The following is a 10,841-nucleotide window of genomic DNA, read 5'->3' on the forward strand; positions in this document are numbered from 1 at the left end:
AAAGTTATATTGTAATATTAAAAATTATTTAAAAAATATTAAAAATTACAGTTACAATACACAATTTCAAATTTCAGTACATGGATAGAATAGATGGAAGTCCGGGTGTTGGGCTGTGAAGTCAGTGCATGTGTGAGTTAAGAGTAGTTATGACTGTTCCTGAGTCTATTTGTCCTAGTTTTGATGCACCTATAGCGCCTTCCAGAGAGCAGCAGGTCGAACAGTCCAAACGCAGGATGGGAGCTGTCCTTGATGATATTCTTTGCCCTGCTAAGGCAGCGGGAGGAGTAAATATCCATCAGGGAGGGGAGGGGGCAACCAATGATCTTCTGTGCTGCCCTAGTTACCCTCTGAAGCCTCTCCCTGTCTGCCATGGTGCAGCTGCCGTACCATGCTGTAATGCAGTATGTCAGCAGGCTCTCGATGGACGAGCGGTAGAAGGTCAGCAGCAGGTTGGAGTCCAGGTTGTGCTTCCTGAGGACCCTCAGGAAGTGCAGCTGCTGCTGAGCCTTCTTGATGACCGCTGTCGTGTTGTCTGTCCAGGAGATGTCAGCGGAGATGAGGATGCCGAGAAACCGGAAGGTGTTGACCCTCTCCACACACTCGCCGTTGATATGTAGTGGGACTAAGTCGGTGCTGTGCCTCCTGAAGTCGACAATGAGCTATTTTGTTTTCTTGGTGTTCAGAGCCAGATTGTTTTCTGAGCACCAGGCTGTCAACTTCAGGACTTCCTCTCTGTAGGCTGCCTCGGCTCCCCTTGACATGAGTCCGACTACTGTAGTGTCGTCAGCAAACTTGACGATGCGGTTGTTGTTGTGGGCCGGACTACAGTCGTGGGTGTAGAGACAGTATAGGAGGGGGCTTAGCACACAGCCCTGTGGGGAGCCGGTACTCAACATGCGAGTGGAGGAGAGGTGGGGGCCGAGTCTCACAGTCTGGGGCCGGTTGGTGAGGAAGTCCTTTATCCAGGCACATGTGAGAGTGGGGAGGCCGAGAGTGACCAGTTTGTCGATGAGAATGTCCGGAATGATAGTATTGAAAGCTGAGCTGTAAACCACAAAGATCATCCGGACGTAGCTCTGCCCCTGCTCCAGATGGCTCTGCACAGAGTGGAGAGCTACGGTGATGGCGTCTTCCGTAGATCTGTTTGGGCGATAAGCGAATTGGTGGGGGTCGAAGTCTGGTGGTAGATAGTCCTTGATGTGCTGGAGGACCAATCTCTCGAAGCACTTTGTGATTACCGGAGTGAGGGCCACGGGACGGTAATCATTTAGGCTGGTGATGGGAGACTTCTTCGGCACTGGGACGATTGTGGCTGATTTTAGGCAGGGCGGGATAACTGCCTGGTCCAGGGAGAGGTTGAAGTTTCTGGTGAAGATGACAGTGAGCTGGTGGGCACACGCTTTGAACACCTTACCAGGTACTCCATCTGGGCCGGTAGCCTTCTTGGGGTTCACTGCCAGGAGCACCCGTCTGACATCGTGCTCCCTGACAGTGAGTGGAGTAGTACAGGAGCCAGGTGAGGGTGGGAGCAGGGCTATAGCAGGTGAGTGCTGCTGTTGTGGTGTTTCAAAGCGGGAGAAGAAGCAATTTAGCTTTTCTGCCAGCGGCACACTCAGGTGTTCTGTCGTTGTGGCATAGCCTCTGTAGTTTGTAATGTCTTGTATGCCCCGCCATACCTCCCGTGTATTATTGCTGGACAGGTGGGACTCTATGCTCCTCTTATGGTCCGCCTTGGCTTTTTTTTTTTTTTTTTATATTTTATTTTATTAAAAGTAAGTACAGTCATATGGTACCAAAATGCCTAATATATATTTTCATAATACATTTTATGTACAACTTCTTTTTTTTTTTTTTTGTTACACTGAAAAAAGATTAGAATAAGAAAAAGAAGTTAGATAGTAAAGGATAGAAAGATGTGAAATATATAGTGTGTGAAAAAAGAAAACGAGTAAATTAAGAAAGTTGAGAGAGAGAGAATAGAGAAAATAAAATAAAATAAAAAAAAGAAAAGGAGATCATTATTTATAATCTTGACCAACCCTCGTCCAGTCCTGAAACAGTTATTTTTTACAATTGTGTTGCACCATATGATTCCAAAAAAAACGACGAATGGAGACCAACTCGTTATGAATTGGTCTGATTTATCCTAGGAGGAATCGCATTTCCTCAAGATGAGCGGTGTCCAACATACTTGCAATCCACATTTTAAGCGTTGGTATTGATGTACCTTTCCAAAATTTAAGAATTAATTTTTTTGCTATTATTAAACCATAGTTAAGGAATAGATTTTGAGATGTGTTCAATTTATTCCCATCTTCCATTACGCCAAATATAATCATTTCAGTATTAGGTTCCATTCTTGTCTTGAATAATTTTGTAAATATTTCAAAAATATCATTCCAAAATCTATAAAGTTTTATGCAGGAAACTAAGGAGTGTGTTATAGTTGCCTTTTGGGCTAGACATTTATCACAAGTGGCGGATATATTTGGATAAAATTTGTTCAATCTTGTTTTTGAATAATATAATCTATGTACAATTTTAAATTGAATTAGAATATGTCTTACATTAATTGAACATTTGTGAATATACATCAGGTATTTTTCCCATTTAACCTTCGTAATTTTTATCATTAGTTCCCGTTCCCACTCTTCTGTAAGTACCTCTGTCGATGATAGGTCTATATTTAGAATACTATTATATAAATATGATATTAATTTTTGTGAGTCAGCTTAAATATTAATTGCTTCTTCCAATAAGTCAGGAGTTACTTTTTGATATCCTTGTATATATTTTTTCACGAAATCGCAAATCTGAAGATATTTAAAATATTGGTTGTTTTTCAATTTAAATTTTAATTGTAGTTGTTGGAATGATAGTAGGTTTCCCATTTCGTACATATCCCCGATCCTTCTAATTCCGAGACTTTCCCATTGGTTATATGTCTTAAATAAATATGTCAATAAGAGATGGTTTAAATAAAGGGTTATTCGCTATTGGCATTAACAGTGATAGATTTCTTAATTTTAAAGATAATTTTATTTGTTTCCAAATTCTTATTGTACCATATATAATTGGGTTCTTCTTATATATTGTGTTATTCAGTTTTTTTGGGGAGAAGAGGATCGTTCCTATATTACAAGGATGGCAATCCTCCTTCTCCATTTTTATCCATTCTGTCTGTTGGGTAGAACTATCCAACCAATAAATCATATTCTTAATATGCACTGCCCAGTAATAATACATAAAATTCGGAAGTGAAAGTCCCCCGACCTCTTTTGGTTTACATAAGTGTTTTTTTTGTGATTCTATGTGATCTATAGTCCCAAATATAATTAGTAATATTAGAGTCTAATTTAAAAAAAAAAAAATTTGGTATATATACCGGTATAGATTGAAATAGGTATAGTAATTGTGGTAGGAAGATCATTTTTATTGCATTTATTCTACCTAATAATGATAAGGGAAGTGTTTTCCAAAATTTAATCAACGTATTAAGTTTATTTAATAAAGGCATGAAATTAGCATTGAATAATGCTTTATATTTTCTAGTAATCTGAATACCCAAATATTTAAAATTTTCTGTTGCGATTTTAAAGGGGAACTTCAGTAAGTGTGTAGGTTCTTGAGGTTTTAATGTCATGATTTCAATTTTATTCCAGTTTATTCTATATCCAGAAAAAGACCCAAATTCCTCTATTAAGTTTAATAAATTTGGTATGCTCGTTTGTGACTTTGTAATATATAAAAGTATATCGTCTGCATATAATGAGATTTTATTCTTTGAGTCCCTGGTATTATAGCCCTGAATATTTGGATGAATTCTTATACTTTCAGCCAGGGGTTCTATCATAAGGGCAAATAGCAGGGGTGATAGTGCACATCCCTGCCTATTACCCCTTGATAGTTGAAATTTTTGAGATAACATGTTATTAGTTAAAATTCTTGCCATCGGTTTATCATATAATAATTTTACCCATGTTATAAAATTCTCTCCCATATTAAATTTTTGTAGTACTTTATATAAGTATTGCCACTCTACCTGATCAAATGCTTTCTCTGCATCCAAAGAAATAATTGATATATCTTCTTCCTCTACTTTATGCGAGTACATTATATTAAACAGGCGTCTCAGATTATTAAATGAGTATCTTTTAGGTATAAACACCGTTTGATCAGGGTTTATCAATTTACTAATATATTTGCTTAATCTTCTTGCTAAAATCTTTGCTAAAATTTTCTGATCTGTATTTAAAAGTGATATAGCTCTGTACGAGCCCAGATCTTCTAAATCTTTATCTTTTTTTAGAATAATCGTAATAGTTGATTCTGTTAGTGTTTCAGGTAGTTTGTTTTCTTTAAAAGCATGGGAGTATAAATTAAATAAATAAGGGGTTGTTATCTCCTGAAATTTTTTATAAAATTCATTATTAAAACCATCTGGTCCCGGTGTCTTACCATTTTTCAGCGATTTTATTGTTTCGCCTATTTCTTTGATTGTAATTTGAGCTCCTAATTCCTCTTGTTCCAAAAGGTCCAGTATTGGAAGATTACAATTATCTAGAATTTTTTTTATTTTACTACCTTCTATTTTAAATTTAGATGTATATAAGTTTTGGTAAAACTTAATATCTTTAGGTAGTATTAGTAATTCACCTTTCTCTGATTTAATTTTGGTTATAGTATTTTCCTTTTCTTGTTTTTTCAATTGGCGAGCTAAAAGCTTATGTGGTTTGTCACCAAACTCAAAATGTTCCTGTTTTGTAATTTGGAATAGTCTTATTACTCTTGCCGATAAAATTCGATTACGTTTAAATTTCAGTAATATTATCTTATTGTGTTTATTTGTCGTGGAATCTTTGGCATTATCCAACTCTAACTGTCTGATTTCTTGTTCTAACAACAATTGTTCTGTCTTAGGTACACAAAATTGCTGGAGGAACTCAGCGGGTGCAGCAGCATCTATGGAGCGAAGGAAATAGGCGACGTTTCGGGCCGAAACCCTTCTTCAGACTGATGGGGGGTGGGGAAAGAAAGAAGGAAAAGGGGAAGAGGAGGAGCCCGAGGGCGGGCGGATGGGAGGGTGGGAGGAGACAGCTAGAGGGTGAAGGAAGGGGAGGGGACAGCACAGGCTAGCCAAATTGGGGGAATTCAATGTTGATGCCATAGGGGCGCAAGGACCCCAGACGGAATATGAGGTGCTGTTCCTCCAATTTCCGCTGTTGCTCACTCTGGCAATGGAGGAGACCCAGGACAGAGAGGTCGGATTGGGAATGGGAGGGGGAGTTGAAGTGCTGAGCCACCGGGAGGTCATGTAGGTTAAGGCGGACCGAGCGGAGGTGTTCGGCGAAACGGTCGCCCAACCTACGCTTGGTCTCACCGATGTAAATTAGCTGACATCTAGAGCAGCGGATGCAGTAGATGAGGTTGGAGGAGATACAGGTGAACCTTTGTCGCACCTGGAACGACTGCTTGGGACCTTGAATGGAGTCGAGGGGGGAGGTGAAGGGACAGGTGTTGCATTTCTTGCGGTTGCAACGGAAAGTGCCCGGGGAGGGGGTGGTGCGGGAGGGAAGGGAAGAATTGACGAGGGAGTTGCGGAGGGAGCGGTCTTTGCGGAAGGCAGACATGGGGGGAGATGGGAAGATGTGGAATGTATGTCGGTCAGGAGTCTGTCCCCTGCGATGGAGATGGTGAGGTCAAGGAATGGTAGGGAAGTGTCGGAAATCGTCCAGGTGTATTGGAGTGCCGGATGGAAGTTGGTGGTGAAGTGGATGAAGTCAGTCAGTTGTGTGTGGGTGCAGGAGGTGGCACCAAAGCAGTCGTCGATGTAGCGGAGGTAGAGGTCGGGGATGGGGCCCTGGTACGCATTGAACAAGGATTGTTCAACGTACCCGACAAAGAGGCAGGCGTAGCTGGGGCCCATGCGTGTGCCCATAGCTACGCCTTGTGTTTGGAGGAAATGGGAGGAGTCAAATGTAAAGTTATTGAGGGTGAGGACCAACTCCGCTAAGCGGAGGAGAGTGTCAGTGGCTGGGTAAAGGTTGCTCCTCTGGTCGAGGAAGAACCGGAGGGCTTTGAGGCCATCCTGGTGGGGGATGGAGGTGTAGAGTGACCGGACATCCATGGTGAAGATGAGGGGGTGAGGGCCCAGAGAGTGGAATGCGTGGAGGCGGCGGAGAGTGTCTGAGGTGTCTAGAACATAGGTGGGGAGGGATTTGACCAAGGGGGATAGGATGGTGTCAAGGTATGTGGAGATGAGTTCGGTGGGGCACGAACACGCAGAGACAATGGGTCTGCCGGGAGAGCCGGGTTTGTGGATTTTAGGGAGAAGGTAAAAACGGGCCGTGCGGGGCTGGGGAACGATGAGTTTGGAGGCTTGGTCAGGTAGGGCGTGGGAATTGATGAAGTCGGTGATGGTGCTAGAAATGGTGGCCTGGTGCTCGTCAGTGGGGTCATGGTCCAAGGGTAAGTAGGAGGAGGTGTCCGAGAGTTGGCGCGTGGCCTCAGCTTCTGTCTTATTCTTTTTATTTTGAAAACTTTGATATGAAATTATAATTCCTCTCATAAATGCCTTAAACGTTTCCCATAATAAAGAAGGCAAAGTACCTGGTATATCATTTGTATCGAAAAAAAGTTCCATTTGTTGTTTTAAATATTGATAGCCTTGCACGTCATTTAAAATATGTGTATTAAACCTCCAAAAAATTTTTTACCCGGCATTCCCTCAAATTTTACTGAAAATGTCAACGGGGAGTGATCTGAGATACTACTAATGTGGTATGTTGGGTTGTTTGTATATGGCATTAATTTCATATCCACTAAAAAATAATAAATTCTTGAATAAGTTTTATGCACCGAAGAGTAAAACGAGTATTCCCTTCCAACTGGATTAGCAGATCTCCATACATCTATTATATTAGTATTTTTTATATATGTATTTAGAAGTTCGCTAGTTTTAGATTTTAAATTACTCTTCTTTTGTTTTGCTGATTTATCTAGATATGAATCTAAAACACAGTTAAAGTCCCCCCCTATTATCACATTTTGGTAATTAAACTCTGATATTATGTCAATAATTTTATCAAAAAAGTGGGGGTTATCAAAATTCGGAGCATAAATATTTATCAAAGTTAGTGGGGTTGCATAAATTTCACCCGAAACTATAATATATCTTCTCTCTTTATCTGATATGGTATTCTTTAATTTAAAAGGAATGCCTTTCCTAATAAGAATAGCTGTACCCCTAGATTTAGAAGTAAATGAGGAGTAGTATGTTTGGCCTATCCAATTCGCCTTTAATCTTATTTGTGTTTGTTGTTTCATGTGTGTCTCCTGCAAAAACATTATGTCGCTTTTCAACGATTTTAGTTGGGCAAAAATTTTACCCCTCTTAATTGGTTCGTTGGCACCCCTTATATTCCAACTACAAAATGTAATTCCTCCATTCTTTATTTGTCTATCGTCTTGCATTGTAAATCAAGGTAATATTCCTGAATCATATGGTGCAAACAAATACCTCAGAATTTTAGGACTTGGGTGGTCATCCCGGTTTATTAGATTTATATTGCATCTCCTTCTTGTAAAGTGCCTTAGAAAAAGAAAAAAAGAATGTGATACACAATTACTTTCAAAAAAATTAAACAGATAAAAATCTTGATTGTACTTTTAAAAAAAAGGTGCTATTAAGGTATCTAAGGTATCAACGATGGCAAAAAATGTATAGACCTCCGTGATGTTGTTATACATTGAGCTCCTCCCCCTTGGTGAATCCTCATAAAAAGTTACATACCGTTTCATATTGTGTTTTTTCTTATATGAGTTTATCAAACCAGCGCTAGTGACAGCCGAGAGAAAAAAGAGACATAAGGAATAAAAAAACAAAACAAATATAGAACACAACATATACACGATTATATAAGTATATATGTCCCTCTAATTTATCCAATCTTTTTTTTTTTTAATATATTTTTTTATTAAAGGTAATCAATTACAATGCTTCAAACAACTTTATATCAAATTAATTCAATTTGCATTAAGTAAAACACTAGTAATACTTATCTACTATTTTTTTTAGAAATAATGATAGAAAAAGAATAGAACAGTTATAAATCATTAAGAGAGTGATTAAATAATAATTTGATTATATATAAGAAAGAAAAGAGAAACTAAAAAAAAAAAAAAAAAAATAGAAAAACCACAATATGTATTGTTAATAACACTACTACAAGTGATAGTATCAATAAATACATATATGTTAATTCCAATATAAAAATGAATTATTCTCACCAAATCCCGCAGGGTGCACGCCGAGCTGTGTTGCCAAGAACAGCTACTTCTCTAAATACTGTATATATGGAGACCATATCTGTTCAAAAGAATTATACTTGTCCAATAGGACAAATCTAATTCTTTCCAGATGTAACGTCTCCATCATCTCTGTTGCCCACATTTTGGTTGTGGGGGATAATGTTCCCTTCCAAAATTTCAATATGATTTTTTTCCCAATTATCAAACAGTAATCAAAGAAATTTCTTTGATTTACTGTAAGTGATAGATGTAAATCCGGAATTCCAAATATTATTAGCTTTGGGTTAGGGTCCAATTTAACTTTAATGACTTCAGAAATAACTTTAAAAATTTCTGTCCAGTAATAATTCAATTTAGGACATGTAACGAAACTATGTATTAAATTTGCCTCTGCTTTCTTGCACTTATCACAAATAGCGGAGAGATTCGGAAAAATACTATTTAATTTAGTTTTCGAATAATGTAACCTATATAATACTTTAAATTGTATCAATATATGTCTGGCGTTTAATGAACACCGGTGTATTCGTTGTAGACTTTCTTCCCAGTTTTCTTTTGTTATAGCCAATCCCATTTCATTTTCCCATGCTTGACGATATATTTCCGTTATTGGATTCTCCTTATCCAAAATGATGTTATATATATAGGCTATTAATTTTTCTGTATTTGGATATAAATTAAACAGTTCGTCTAACAATCCTGCTTCTTTATTTTTATAATCTTGTGTATTGGATTTAATATAATCTCTAATTTGTAAATACCTAAACAAATGTTGTGGAGACAATCCATAAATATCTTGTAACTCCTGGAATAAAAGAAATTTTCCTTTTCTATAAAGGTGTTCTATCCTTGTAATTCCTAAATCATCCCATTGTTTAAACCCCCCATCTAATATAGCAGGTTTAAACGATGGGTTATTCATAATTGGTAATCTAAATGAGAGATTATCCAAATGTAGAGTCTTAACTATTTGTTTCCAAATACGTCTATTATTATATATTATTAGGTTGTCTTTATAATTTTTTTTTTGTACTTCCGTTGGTGCAAAAATTATCGAACCTACATTGAAAGGTAGACAGTCTTCCTTTTCTATATTTAACCATGTCGGTTCATGATCCATATTTACCCACCAGAAATTCATATTCTTAATCTGAACAGCCCAAAAATAATATAAAAAGTTTGGAAGTGCTAATCCTCCATTTATCTTAGCTTTGCATAGATGTTTTTTATTTATTCTGTGATTTTTATAATCCCAAATAAAACTATTAACAATATTATCAATTTTTTAAAAAAAAGTTTTCGGAAGAAAAAAAGGAATAGCCTGAAACAAATATAACAACTGTGGTAGAAATACCATCTTTATGGCACTTATTCTACCAATCATGGATATAGGAAGTGTTTTCCAATATAAAATATTTTTTCTAAGTTTATCTAATAGTTGAGGATAGTTGGATTTTATTAATGAGTTATGAGTTTTAGTTACGTTAATCCCTAAATATTTAAGTTTGTCTGTAACTACTTTTAATGGGTATTGTTGTAATGTATTTAGATTTATTCCTGTTATTGACATAATCTCGCTTTTATCCCAATTAATCCAATACCCAGAAAATGCACCAAACTTAGTTATAATGTTTAGCAGGTTGGGAATACTAATTTCCGGTTTTGTAATATAAATCAAAACATCATCTGCATATAAAGAAATTTTATTAATTGTTGTATCAGTATTATAGCCATATATTTCAGGTTCAGATCTAATTTTTTCCGCCAATGGTTCTATCACCAATGCGAACAATAAGGGTGATAACGGACATCCCTGTCTGCATCCCCTAGAGAGTTTGAATTTGGCTGATAAAATTTGGTTAGTCAAAATTCTTGCAATAGGATTCGAGTATAAAATTCTTACCCATTTACAAAATCTATCCCCCAATTGAAACTTTTCCATTATATTAAATAAATACATCCATTCCACCTGATCAAACGCTTTTTCTGCATCTAATGATATAACCGCTAGTTCCGTATCTCGTATTCTTTTTGAATATATAATATTAAACAAGCGTCTGAGATTATGGGATGAATAACGTTTTGGGATAAAACCTGTTTGATCATAATGTATTAATTTAGAGATCACTAAACTTAATCTCCTAGATAAGACCTTAGTTAATATTTTTTGGTCTGTATTTAAAAGGGCAATCGCTCTATATGATCCAGGATCTTCCAAATCCTTATCTACTTTAGGGATGAGTGTAATTGTGGATTCATTTAGAGATTCTGGTAATTTTCCTTGGTCATATGCATATCTATACATTATTTGTAATCTTGGAGAAATCAGATCTTGAAATTTTTAATAAAATTCTGCACTCAGGCCATCCGGGCCCGCTGCTTTTCCGTTCTTTAGCGAACTAATTGATTCTATAATGTCTTTTACTGTTATTTCAGCATTTAACAATTCTCTACCTTCCTGATCTAAGCTATTGATTTGACATTCTTGTAAAAATATTTCCATACTATCTGTTTGTCCTGTTAGTTTT

The sequence above is a fragment of the Amblyraja radiata genome, unplaced genomic scaffold (genome assembly GCF_010909765.2).
Source record: "Amblyraja radiata isolate CabotCenter1 unplaced genomic scaffold, sAmbRad1.1.pri scaffold_623_ctg1, whole genome shotgun sequence".
In the NCBI taxonomy this organism is placed as follows: domain Eukaryota; kingdom Metazoa; phylum Chordata; class Chondrichthyes; order Rajiformes; family Rajidae; genus Amblyraja; species Amblyraja radiata.